This window comes from Gopherus evgoodei, chromosome 1, assembly GCF_007399415.2.
Source record: "Gopherus evgoodei ecotype Sinaloan lineage chromosome 1, rGopEvg1_v1.p, whole genome shotgun sequence".
NCBI lineage: Eukaryota > Metazoa > Chordata > Testudines > Testudinidae > Gopherus > Gopherus evgoodei.
In genome coordinates, this window is record NC_044322.1 from 250008616 (window position 1) to 250023031 (window position 14416).

General features: G+C 44.0%; 1 protein-coding gene across 1 annotated transcript in view; it reads left to right on the top strand.

Moving 5' to 3' along the window:
* LOC115639767 (estradiol 17 beta-dehydrogenase 5-like) overlaps positions 1-14416 on the top strand; it is a 296315-nt gene that overhangs the window by 205970 nt on the left and 75929 nt on the right. The window lies entirely within an intron of this gene.

Consider the following 14416-nt stretch of genomic DNA (forward strand, 5'->3'; position numbering starts at 1 on the left):
TTTAACCATGGTGGATTTTTTGGGAGGAGGTCCAGTTACTGGGGGGTTTTGTTTAATTTTGAGTCTCTATGGTGTTTTTTAAAAGTTTCCATGCCTGCAAGCTGCATGGACACTTTCTAAAAACATCACTCGTTTGACTGTTCCTTTTAATTTCCATTTAACTAGCGTCATTTTTGTGTAGTTCCTATTTTTGAAGCTAAAGGCTATGGGGGTGGGGGGGGCTTAATTATATTATGGTCACTATTGCTGAGCTGTCAGCTATATTTACTTCTTTGACCAGATCCTGTGGTCCATTTAAGATTAAATCAAGAATTTCCTCTCCTCCCCTTGTGGGTTCTAGGACTAGCTACTCTAAGAAGCAGTCATTCATGCTGTCTAGAAATTTTCTCTACATCCTGTCCTGAGGTGACACATTACCCCATCAATATGGGGATAATTGAAATGCCCCATTATTGAGTTTTCTAATTTTGTAGCCTCTAATCTCCTTGAATACTTACAATCACTATTGTGGTCATGTGGTATTGTTTAATTCATTTAAGCTTGTTAGTATAGTTGACTCTATGCTTTCTTTCACATGTAGTGGCACTCCAAGCAGCACAACCTACTTTATCATTCCTATATAGCAGTGGTTCCCAACCTGTGGCCAAATCAGCACACAGCCCTGGCCCATGTGACATCCTCAGGGCCATACAGATAGTATGGTGGCCAACAATAGTAAATGGGTTGAGAACCACTGCGATAATATCTTATGCCGATGCTACCGTTCCCCCATTGATTATCATTGTTCCACCAAGTTTGTGTGATGTCTGTTTTATCAGTATCCTCACTCAAGTTCACCCATCTTAGTATTTAAATGTCTAGCATTTGTATACAAGCACTTATTAAATTTGTCCATATTTAGTTGTCTGCCTTCATGCAATGTAATTAAAGGGGACACTCTTTTCTTTGATTATTTATATTCAGCTTCTACTTGTACTTTACCAAGGTCTAGCCTCTCCTCTTTACTAGGATATCAAAAATCCCCATTAATAGAGCCTCCCCTAAGGGATGTATTTGTCCAAACAGTGTGCTCCTCTAAGCCTGTTGACTTTCCCATAGCCAGAGTTTAAAAACTCCTCTATAACCTTTTTAATTTAATATGCCAGCAATTCTGGTCCTTCCTGTATAGCTTCTTCCTTTCCCAAAAGCTTCCTCAACCCCTACTAAACCTAACACCTTCCTCTCTACACAATCTCAACCATGCAGTGAGATTCTACAGTTCTGACTGCCTGGCCCTGCAGGTGGAGCTGGAACCATTTCAGAGAATGCTACCATAGAGGTCCTGGACTTTAATCTTTTATCCAGCAGTCTAAATTTGGCTTCCCGGATCTCTCTACCTTTTCCCGTGGCTGAGAAGTGATGAAGGCTCTAGTGTCAGGAAAGGAAGAGCACATAGATGGACTCCATCAACACAGTCATGACAAAGTAATAAAAAGATTCAGGAGGGGCTACACTCCAGGGATCTGGTACAAGGGTAAATGGGAGGTGAGGGGATCGGTACTGGCATAGAGTGAGCCCTCTGACCCCTCAGGGGTCCTGGGTCATAGTGACCCACAGTTATACTTCCATTTCCACCAGACTGGAGGTGGGGGAGCCTTAGGTTGGAGCTCAAATGATTAAAAAAGGGGCATTCTGCTGCCTGGTAATAAAGAGAACCAGCTGAGCACAATTTTGCCAAACTTTGTGTCAGCATCACATCTCCCTGATATCACTTCACTCCCAACATATCTACTGGATTCCTTAGAGGCCATCTGCTGAACTTTTAACTGAGGCATGGTCATAAGATCTCTACATAAACAGTCCCAATCCATAATGAGCTGCCTGGGAGATTGCATATGAGTGAGTTCTCCTCCTGAGAGGAATGCAGGATGAGGACTCTTTAGAAGCAGATGAGCTCAGGAGAAGGATCTGTCACAAGGAAATACGGTTAGGCAAAGAAATCAGGGTACTGATACACAATGACCAAGGATACATAAGGATATCGTCCTACAGGGAGCACCATTTGCAGGAAAGCATCCCCATTCCTTTGGAGGCAACATGGACAGATCAGTGCACATTAGGGATCTCTTTGTGTAGTGGAGAGATTTGCCCTGGGCTGGCTGAATTTCAAAAGGTGCAGGCCTACAAAAAACTTCAGTGTTTAGCTCTGTTGAGACCACAAGCTTATCATGCTGACAAATACAATGTTTTCTGTACTCTCCCATCTGTGCAGCTCCATCGGTTGTCTCTTGTCTTTGACTGTTACCCCCTTGGGGCAGGGACTGTCTTTTGTTTTCTGCTTGTACAGCACCTAGTGCAGTGGGGTCTTGGTCCATGGCAGGGGTTCCCAGGTACTACAATACAAATAATAATAAAGGATGGAGAATGAAGAGAAAAGATGTTGCTACATGGACAAAGAACAAACTAAAGAACCTCTAGCTCTTTTGTTCTGTCCATGTCTCTCCTGCTCTTTGCTGTCCTACCCAGTTATGCAATAACTAATAAAAATGACAAGTTATACCATGAGATGGTTTCTGGTAGCAAGCTATATTTTAGGATGAGTTACAGGCAAAGATTGTCCCAACCCTGATGCTCATTAGGCAGTAAGATAATGGAAGGGAAAGTTACTAAGGACCCAGATTTCTGATTCTCATTTATACTACTTATAATATTACCCTATAGCGAATAAGTTAAAAAATCCACAATAATACACTTGTAGCTTTTAAACTACCCAAAGTGAGTCCATGCAAATTGGCTATCTCACTGCCTGCTCTGTTAATAAGAAACACTTGCACAGAGCTATAAGCCCTTAGTCCTCAAAGTTATTTAGATTCCTAACTTTGATTGAAAGCAATGGGTATTAAGAGCCTAAATACCTCTGTAGATCTGGACCAAACTGCTCACAGGAGAGTTCATCTTGAACTACTAAGAAATTAACCAAAGGGGTCAATTGCAATCATATGTGTACAATTATTCACTTTCCCAAGAATCCCTGCATGTTGTCCCACATGCATTCTATCCTCATTGGTCACACCAGACAGTACTTCTTTCTCACAGGTTTGCTGAACTGTCTGTCTTCGGCTCCTGACCATCTTCTTCCCCAAAGATATCACCACAGGTACATAAAAGGTGAGAGGGTGGATGTGTGTACTTACTGGAATATGAAGTACAGCTGATCAGGCCAGGTAAATAATTCCTGTAGATGAGCTGATAGTAAATAAAAACACTTTGATTGTTTTCTTTATGTTTTATTAGTTTCAAACATATAGTAATTTGCATAAAATGCTACTTTTCAAAATGTATGAGTGATGGGGTTTGTAATTCTGGTTTGTGGGTGGTTTTTTTCCCCTTCCTTCTCTACTTCTCTCCTGATAGGGGAGAGAAAGGAGGTATCAAATTGGGGCTTCTTTACTGTGAGCTATAGCTGGTAGCTTTGGCTTTTTTTTTTCTTTTCCTGCCTGGTATGTAAGATAGAACTCCTCTCAAATGTGACTGCTCAGAGATCCTCTTAATCCTGCATCATATGAGATATAACTTACAGACTATTTCTCAAAGAGGTACAAATTAGTAAAACTAGATATTTGTAGGTCTTAAGCTATGATTGATGTGACTGTTGTTAAGCTGCAATGTTAGTCAAATTAGTTTGTGCTCTTGACCTGTAACTGCTCCACCTCTCATGCCTTTCAGCTGTCTCTGACTCTATGTCTTCTGAGAAGCAAATAAATGATTCTTCCCTAGAGAACCAGGAACAGGAGCAACAGGTAGGTAAGGTACATGTATTAAGAGGGTGATATACTGACTCTCCCCTATCACTGTCTCAAAGCTATTCTACTAAATGGAAAAAACTTCTAGTGGTGTTTTTAAACTAAGTGTGGGGGTTGGGAAAGCTATCGGGTGCAGAGGAGTACATGATTTGGACAGAGACATCCCCTGGGAAAGGATCTATTAGAAAATCCCCTTTATCTCCTAGTAAGGAAGTGAGGATGGAAGCTGGCAAAGTACAGGAAGGAAGTGAGGCGACTGAGTCCCATTCAACTACATTAAGTTACAAATAGTGAAGTCCAAAGCTGACTGAAAAGAATTAAGGGATCTCAGAAAAGTGTGTGACTCAGCAACAAAATGGCAGATGATGATGTTGTTAAATGCAAGTTAATGCACATTGAGAAAACATAATCCCAACCACACAAAGTGATAGAATCTAAATTAGCCGTTTTCACAAAAGAAACTTCTTGAAGTCAATGTGGATAGTTCTCCGAAGACATCTGCTCAATGTGCAGTAGCCATTTAAAAAGCTAACTATGTTGGGAATCACTAGGAAATGGGTAGGTAATAAGACAGAAAAATATCATGCCCCTATATAAATCTATAATACTACCACACACAGTTCTGGTTGCCCCATATCAAAAGAGGATTATTAGAACTGAAAAAAGTATATAGAAAGGCACCAAAAATGATTAGGGCTATGGAAGCTGTTCCATATGAGGCAAGATTAAAAAGACTGGGGTGGCTTATCTTAGAAAAGAGATTACTAAGAGGAGGTCTCTAAAATCACTAATGGTGTAGAGAAAGTGAATAGGGAAGTCTTTTGAAAGAGTAAACATGACCCAAGAACCAGGGGTCACCCAGTGAAACTAATAGGCAGCAGGCTTAAAGGAAAAGGAACTACTTCACACAACACACAGTAAACCTGTGGAACTAATGGCAATGGAATGTTGTGAAGGCCATAAGTATAATAAGTTCATGGGGGAGAGGTCCATTACTGGCTACTAGCCAACATGGCCAGGGGATGCAAACTCATGCTCTGGGTGTCTCTAGCCTAACTGCCAGAAACTGGGAGTAAACACTAGGGGATGGATCACTTGATTCCCTCCTGAAGCATCTGGCATTGGCCATGATTGGAAGACCATATACTGGGCTAGATTTGGCCATACTGGATCAAGCCAATGGTCTTTCCTATGTTCTAGCAATTCTTCATAGTCTGGAGTCAAGTGACTCCAGAGCTGAATATTCATGGCAACTGTTTCCCATTGTATGAAGGAGACAGTGTGATTGGCTTTCTTCAGCACTAATGAAACTTTCTTAAAACATGCCAAGCTTGACCTAGCTGAAAGCTACTCTGGGAACTGATCTCTCAATCTGAATAAACCTTCTAGATAACTAATCGCTCTTCAGTTGCAATAATAGGTCTCCTCTCAAAGAGGCTGTGAGTAAGACACACTTGGAGCTTTCAGCTAGTTAATACAGCATCCCATAGTAGTTAGAGGACCATTTGACTCTGTAACCCTTCAGACTGAGAACTTGAGAGCCTTTGAATTAGTGTGGGAGGAAAGGTTCATGACTGGGAAATATCTGCAAGGTGCTAACTGACTTTCCTGCCTCTGTAGGCTTTCCAGTACAATGGCTCTTTCACAAATTTCTCTCACTTTCTTGCATGCAGAATCTCTTGAGGCGGGTGGCCAGTCTGCCCTTGGTCAGCTCTGCCTATGACATGGCTGCAACTGCCTACGCCTCCACCAAGGAGAGCCACCCCTACCTAAAGTCCTTGTGTGATGTGGCAGAGAAAGGAGTGAAGACCATTAGTGACGCTGTAGCCAGCAGGGCACAGCCAATTCTGACTTCGTTTAAACCACAGAGTGAGTAAGCTGGGCTTGCCGGTGGTTTTATGAATGAACGTAAGTGTCTCTATCTCAAGTGCAGACATAGAGTGCAATGACTCGCAGTCCCATGTCTTGTGTTCCTTTTTGAAAGCCTGTATCTTGCATTTATGCCTGCTTTCCTTACTCCTTGATAGAACTACAGTCCAGAGACCCTACCTTGCTGAGCACCTACCTCTTTCATCTAAGGTTCCTGCACATTTTCTCACAGGCAGAGAAGTCCTTGCCAAATAACTTCAGTGACTGCAAGACTGTCTTCAGTCTCTGGTGCACAGACAACTTGACTAATCCAATCCATTGATTACTTTATGTGGGTAATCATCTTGAGTGTGACACCTGTTAAATTCCAATGGACTTTTAGAACTAAGGAATCAGCTGTGACTCCTGGGTGCTCATGCTTAGATTTAAGGGGCTCACTTTTTTTTTTTTTTCAGAAGTGCTGAATACCTGAAAGTCGGGTCCTTCTAAACATCAAGGTTCATGCAGGGGTGGATTTAGTTGCTAGAAAGGACTGCTGTGGTACAAGCCATAAAAATAATGCAGGGCTTCCCTGAAATAAAGGCCAATAGCTAAGGCTGAACTATAGCATATGTCTTAGGAAAAAAAATCCAATCTTGACTTAAATTCCCAGGGATGGAGTCTCCATCATAATCCTACATACATTTTCTCCAGTAGCTTACTACCCTTGGAGAAGATCTGTCTGAACTTGTCATATAGCAGTGACCTTACCCTTTAGTTGATCAAACTGAGTTTGACTTGTAGGGGACTAAACTCGCCTTTCTCTGTAGTTGCAGCAGCAAGTGAATATGCTGTTAAGGGACTGGACACACTGGAAGAAAAGCTGCCAAGCCTTCAAATTATAGCAGATAAGTTAAACTTATTCTGCTTTTCTCTAGAGAAGGTTGTAGTCACATAAACTCAGTGGGTAAGAACTGGACCAGTCCAGAGCTCTGGAGGCAGCCTCATGAACAGGCTCTGGTTCAGGAAAGTGGTTGAGTCATGTAAAGGAGCTACTCAGGCAACAAATCTCCTATTTTTACCTCATTCTACATAGGAATGGAGGGTGGCTAAAGTCTAGTAAATAGTGCTCAACTAGATGGTGGTATCGTGGTTCTTCTTTAGGAACGCTATGTAGAATATGAGGAAGGGGAGGGGGGAGAGACCTCTGGATCGCAAGCAGAGAATTGTATAAACAATACATGAAGAAGAAGAATTGCCAAATGTCTTCTGCTGTTGCCTCTATAGATTGCTTCAGACACCAAGGAGCTGGTGCCATCCATAGTGGAAGCTGGCTGCAGATTCTCCAGCATAGTAGATGTGACCAGAGATGCTGTGCAAGAGAGTGTGGAGTCCACCAAGTCAGTTATGACCCACAGTGTGAACACGGTCATGGGCTCAAGAATGGGCCAGATGGCTGTGAGTGGTGTGGAAGCAATGCTGGAGAAATCAGAGGAGCTGTTGGATCAATATCTCCCTATAACAGATGAGGAACTAGGTCAGAACTGAGATGCTGGTTCCTTTCATTAGAGGTCTTGGTTCTTTTATTTTCAAGAAGGCCCTCTTCACCTTATGATGTGCAAAGCTGGAGCCAAATATTATGCTCCACCTGTCTTGCATTCACTCACCTGGTCCTTCATTTGGACATCTGCTTTTCCTGTACCATCAAAGGTAGCTGAACAGTGCTGCACAGTTCACAGGCTACTGGAAAGTAGATCAAGATGATTAGAATGTCACTTGTATCCTGAGGCTTATCTAGCCAGACAATGAGATGTATTGGGCTCTTGGGGTAGAGAGTGATGAAGGGGAATGAGTTAAAGGTGTTTGGATACTTCTAACTCTCTTCTTAGTGCAGTTATCAAATGTGTCTGAAAAGGCAATTTCCACATAAGAATAGCTATGGTTACTATTGCGTGTGACACATCTAGCAACTTCCTGACATAATGAATCCAACAAAATAGTGAAAGGAGCTATAGTCTAGCGAGATGGCAAAAGGGAGGATGGCATAATGTGTAGTGGTTTGTTTTGTTGTCAAACCTCATTTATTTCCTTCAGCTGAACTTGCAACATCTATAGAGGAGGATGGAGTGGCTCCTCTCCAGCCTCTAAGTTACTTTGTGCACTTAGGCTCCCTGTCAAGCAAACTCCGCCACCGTGCCTACCAGCATTCTCTAGCCAAGATTAAAAATACCAGGCAGAGTATCCAAGAGACTCTCTCCCAGCTTCATCAATCCATTAATCTGGTAGGCACTTTCTCTGCAGCATTCTATTCTGGAGCTGATTTGGGCTGAACAGACTAAGACCGAAGTGTCTTCTCTACAGGTGTCTAGGCTCTCCTATTCTCCCTGACTACCCAGGTTCCACTGGAAATAGCTGCTTCCTAAGCTAGTCTCTACCTTTTTGGCCTGAGGGCCACATTGGGTTTCTGAAATTGTATGGAAGGCCAGTTAGGGGAGGCTATGCCTCCCCAAACAGCGAGGTGTGACCAGGACCCCTTCTCCCTCACTGCCACTGAGAACCTCTGCCCCCTGCTTCCCCATCCAACCCCCTCTCATTCCTGACAGCACCCCAGAACCCTTGCCCCCATTCAATCCCTCTGTTCCCCACCCTCTGACCACCCTGACACTATCCCCACTCCTGACCCCCACCCTGAACTCCCCTGGCCTCTATCCATCCACACCCTTCCTGCCCCCTTACCATGATGCCTGGAGCACCAGGACAGCCAGCCATGCCACTGTGCAGCCCAGAGAACCAGCTCAGACCGTGGCTTTGCAGCTGTGCTGCCCAGCAAGAGCTCGCAGCCCAGAGCATTGCACTGGTGGCAGAGTGAGCTGAGGCAGCAGAGGAGTGGCCGGGGGCTAGCCTCCCAGGTCAGGAGCTCAGGGTCCCAGCAGGAGGGTCCCATAGGCTGAATGTGGGCCATAGTTTTCCCACCTCTGGTCTAGGCAAGCAGTCAACTCCAACTGCCAAAATACCTTGGTTCCATCAAACTTCACAAGCTAAGCAACACCTGGCCAACTCAGTCTCTGAAAGGGAGATCTCTGAAGAAAGGTGTTGCAAGTGAGTGACTCAGTGCAGGGGGAGGGGAAGATCATTTCCTCTTGGCTATGGAGCACTGTCTGTGTATGCTTTGGCATATGTGCCAAACATACTGAAATATAGTCCAGTCATCACTGGTATGGAGGAAGCCCTAACATCTCACAGATGCTCAAAAATGCTTGTGATGTATAAAAGGTGCTATAGAAGTGTTGTGGTAAGACTCCTTTTCTCCTTGCTCCTCCAGATTGAATACATGAAGCAAGGAGTGGATCAGAAGCTTCAAGATGGCCAAGAGAAGCTCCACCAAATGTGGCTGGACTGGAGCAAGAGGCAGACAAGAGGGAGTGAGGACACAGACTTGGTACAAGCTGAGGTATCTAATTAGCCAGGATCCAGCTTAGGCAGAAATGCCACAGCCCAATCTCAAGAGTCATCTTCTACCTCACTAATAACTTGTTTCCTTTCAGCAACTGGAGTCTCATGCTCTGACAATGTTTCAGAGCATTATACAGCAGCTGCAGGCAACCTGCCTGACCCTAATGTCAAGCATCCAAGGCTTCCCCTCCAACATCCAGGATAAGGTGCAGCAGGTTCACCACAGCACAAAAGAGCTCCAGGCTTCTTTCTCCACAGTCCACTCCTTCCAAGACCTCTCCAGCAGAATCCTGACCCAGAGCCGCAAACAGGTCACCAAAGCCCAGGGCTACATGGATGAGCTGCTAGAGTACATAGTGCACAACACTCCCCTGTCCTGGCTAGTGGGACCCTTCATGCTGTCTGGTAAAATTCCAGAAGAAGCCATGGAACCATCAGAATGAGGGTGGGGAAGACTAACTGGCTTCCATAATAGGTTCTGTCAAACTTACTGCAACTCACTTCTAAAGGACCGAATTTTCCTTTACACTTTTTGTAGTGATTAAGAAATAAGGTCTGAAAGCTTAAACCTTTTTGCAGCCACCTCCTGACATTAGATTGAATTGCTTGTTCTTGTAGGGAAATGAAGCTGCTTGCAGCTCCTGGCTCAAACATTCTTCACCACAATCCTCGAGAGGCACTTTCTCCCCGGAAGCATAGGGTAGAACTCAATCTCACATCTTGCATGGGCTGCATGCTACCTGGGGCTGAGCTAAGATAAAAACAATAATTGATTTTGCTTTCTAAATAGCAATGTCGTCACCAGCAGTATCTCTTTAAAATGAGAGTGAAGTATGAATGTAAAACAATACATAAGCTGCATACTACACTCCAGGAACTCAACAACCTACATCTAGAATACTCCCCACAATCTTCAAGTAGTGGCTGAGAACTAGATTACTTCTGGTGAAAGCTGGTGTTTTTTTTTTTTTTTGCCATAGGTGAGGTAGACTTCTCCAACTTGGAGAAGTTCTTGCTAGACCTCTAAGACTTCCTCCTTAAAGCAGGGAGAAATGGTACTAAATATACCTTCAGCTCTAGGTGTCTCCTGTGGCTTGCTGAACAAGTCCATTGACATACACATGCACTAGAAAGGCCATGGGGGGGGGGGGTGCATAAACACACTGTTACTCAGATGACTGTAACCAGTGTACTGGTGACTACCTTTACGCTTGTTTTGGTAACTGGCTCGCTCATATTCCCTTGTCACTTCTCCTCAAATTGCTGTAGTAGAGAACTTTTGTCTCTTGTAAAATAAAAGTATATTTCATACAAACCTGTCTTCTAGCTTGTTCTTGAATTGCTTTAACTTTTAGCCTTTCTGGTGCTATCTCCTGTAACACAGAAATGCATTCCAGGAAGTCCAATAGCTGTAGGTGAATGAGCATCTCTTTAAAAATTTCCAGTGCTGGAGAACCAACAACCACTCTTGGCAACCTGATACCATTAAGAAAAGGTGGTAGACTATACCAACAGCCACCTATCCTTCCTTTACTCACATTTTTCATCAGGATCTTAAGGAAAATGGTGTCTCCACATAGCATTCCAGAATTCTTTTTAGTTTAGTTGGGACCAGTAAAGATCCTCATCCCTGGGGCTTGAGGCTTCTTTTGAGGGTTAGATAGACATTATTTCCCTCTAATGTCCGTATCAAGTGTCAGACTAGAGGGTGCCCTTAGCCTCAACATCAAATATAGCTAACTTGAAAATCTCCAAACAGTACATAGCACTGCAGGAAGAGCTTCTGGTTTCGTAAAACAGGGCTTAAAATAAATTCAAAGCATGTGTGGCTCTACTACCTTGCATGAAATGTATATCAGTATACATGCTGGTTGTTAATCTTGTGCACAAACTTCTAGCTTGTATAACGAGTCCTGCATCTATTTACTATTCTTTGAACTAATGTTCTCTTACTCCTGTCCACTCCGTACTGCCTGCTACTGGTCTAAAGATCTCCCAAAGCATGAGTCCCACTATGTCTGCTGATTTTGGGAACTTCAGTATGAATAGTAGACGATGCACTAACTGAAACAGCTTTTTAATTACAGCTGTGATGTCATGTTTCAGAACTTTCTATTGTCCCAATCTTTTTCCAGTAAAGGGTACAGGACTTAAACTATCCAGGGGTCATGTTGTAATTGTGTGCTACCGCAACATAATCGTTTTGCCTCTCAGGCCAGTGCTTTCTGTTCACATGAAATGAAATGCAATTGGCTGATACTTGTGCAGGTGGTGGTCTAGAAAATGCAAAGTTACCTTACAAAATACAAAGAGCCTCTTTCACAGCTCACTATTTTTTCTCCTTTTACCGATAAGGAAATTGCAGTGCAGAAAGTCACCTGGTAAAGGTAACACAAAGTCTGTTAGAGCCAAGCAGCCTACCTCCTAGTCCTGTACAGTAACGCCTCACTTAATGTGGTCCCAGTTAACACTGTTTTGTTGTGTTGCTATTAGGGAACAAGCATGTCTAAAGCTGTGCAATGCTCCCTTACAATATCATTTGGCAGCTGCCTATTTTGTCCATTGCTCGCAGGATTCTCTGGAAGAGCAGCCCCTCCTTGTGGGGATTAGAACCAAGCAGGGCCAGTAGCCCCCATCCCCATCAGCTCCCCTAAACTCCCTGTAAGGTATGTGGCTCAGCAGCTGCCCAGCAGCAGTTCAGCTGTCCCTCCCCACACAATCATGCTGCTCGTGCTCTGCCCTCTGCCTTGAAACTGCCACCAGGAGCTTCCTGCTTGTGGGGGAGAGGGTGCTGATATCACAATGTCCCCCTGCTCCATACCTCCTCTCCACAAAGCAGAGGAGGGGGACAGAAAGGAGGGTACTTGCTGGAAGCTGTTGCTTCCTTTCTGAACTGGCTGATCTGCTTAAAAAGGCAGCATACTTGAAGTATGCTAAACCTACTTCAAAGGGCAATGTACGTCTCTCTCACTCGTGCACCTACTCCTCAGCACTTTGGAAAGTCAGCAGCTGTGCATGTGTTGTCAGGAGGAGGGAGTGGTGCACTCCCACTGAATAGCGTGGGCTCCTCCTATTCAGTTTTTGCAGTGAAGTGTTTGCAGCTACTGCCCAGCATCTATTGTGTTTCCCCCCTCCTGCCTTGTAGAGTGTGAGGTTACATTACTAAGTATGTATTAACCCTTGATGGCTCAGCTGAGTGCTAGTCCATCATTTAGCAGCAAGGCATCCCTAGGAAATATCCCATCCTCTGACTTCACCACCTCAGCCAAGCTTCACAATCATTCATTGGTGTGTACAATATTAAACTGTTTAAAACTTATACTGTATATGTATATAAATGTCTTTTGTCTGGCAAAAAAAATTCCATGGAACCTAACCCCCTACTCCCATTTACATTAATTCTTAGGGGGAAATTGGATTCATTTAACAACATTTTGCATAAAGTTGCATTTTTCAGGACTATAACTCTAATGCTAAGTGAGGAGTTACTGTATTCTAATCACACACTCATCAACTTTGTCTTCTTATACTGTGAGGGGACCCAGGGCAACATTCAAACTTCAATCATCAGTTTGAGTTCAGTAGCAAGGAATTTTGACTAATAAAGTTAATAGTAGCACCTCACCAGTTGTGGAGGCTGTAGACCTCTAGGAAAGCACAAGCTGCACTAAATAACAGGACTCAGTAAAGGGGAAGGAATATACTTGGGTGGTTTCCTGTTTAGCTTCCATAACCTTCCCCCCCCCCCACCCCAACAAACACAGATCCTGTTTATCTATTCTTGCTTGGTGTCTATTTCAGATTCAGCTCACAGTTCAAAACAGCTGTTCTCCTCCATCAGACTGTGGCCTGACTGGGAGAGGGTTACAAAGTGAGAAGATTAAAACAAACACAGCTAGCTCATCAGGAAATGCAGGAAACTACTTCAACAGTGGCTATTTCTTTAAGCTTAAGCAGTCCCATGTTCCCTAACAATAGATGCACTTATAACACATTTTGTATAAAGTGCAGCACTATTGTATGGGAAGCTGTATTATCTTAAAATACTACTCATTCTGTCTTCAGCCACAGCCTCTGGGGATTCAGCAGTAGCACTAGTGTAGCAGCACATGTCTGAGCTTGGGGGGAGATTCATTCCATTAGATGCCATGTAACTAGGGCCCTACCAAATTCATGGGCCATTTTGGTCAATTTCAGTTGTAGGATTTAAAAAATCATAAATTTCATGATTTCAGCTATTTAAATCTGAAATGTCACAGTGGTGTAATTGTAGGAGTCCTGCCCCAAAAAGGAGTGTTGTGTGGGGGCAAGGGGGCAGTTGCAATACTGCTACCTTTATTTCTGCACTGCTGATGGCAGGGGCTCTGCCTTCAGAGCTGGGCACCTGGAGAGCAGCAGCTGCTGGCTGGGAGCCCAGCTCTGAAGGCGGAGCCACCACCAGCAGCAGTACAGAAGTAAGTGTTACAGGCACAGAGGGTGCCCGAGACAAGCAACAGTGGTTCGTTGCCCAGAGTGCGAAGCGCCAATGAACACACACCAGGGTGGAGAAACAAGCAAAGTTTATTTAAGATCTCAAAGTGGTTCAAGGAGATGAACGCCTCAAATCATGCACCCCTACACAAGCGGCTTTTCCCTTTTTATAAGTTTTTTTTTCTCTTTCTTCTACCCCCCCCTTCCTCCCCCTGTAGCAGTTATGTAAGCGCAGGTGCATTAAGTAATCTTGGCCGCAGCAGCTCGTTAGTAAGTTTTCCTTCTGCAAGTTATCTTGTCCTTCTGCTAAAGGTGCACAGGCCTTATCACCACCTCTTTAGATTGGTTTTAGCTGTGCTGCAACTGATAACTTACTGTTACACATTTAATTTCACAGCTGCTAGCTTTCTAGATCAAGCAGAGTTCAACATGGAGGAGCTTTGGTTCACTGAGGCCTAGATTTATGCCTAGTGACACCAACATAAGGGTGGCCTGGTATGGTATTGCCACCCTTACTTCTGCGCTGCTGCCTGCAGAGCGAGGCCCTCAGTCAGTAGCCGCTGCTCTCCGGCCACCCAGCTATGCAGGCAGCAGTGCAGAAGTAAGGGTGGCAATACCACAACCCCCCTAAAATAATCTTGTGACCTCACCACCGCCCCCTGCAACTCTCTTTCCGGTCAGTACCCACAATTTGAGAAACACAGGTCTCCCCCATGAAATCTGTATGATATAGCATAAAAGCAAACAAAAGACCAGATTTCACAGACTGTGACATGTCGTGGCCGTGAATTTGGTAGGGCCCTAGGTATAAATGCACAGTAAGATAGATTTTAAGCTGTTTAGGTCAGACTAACTGTTCTGCT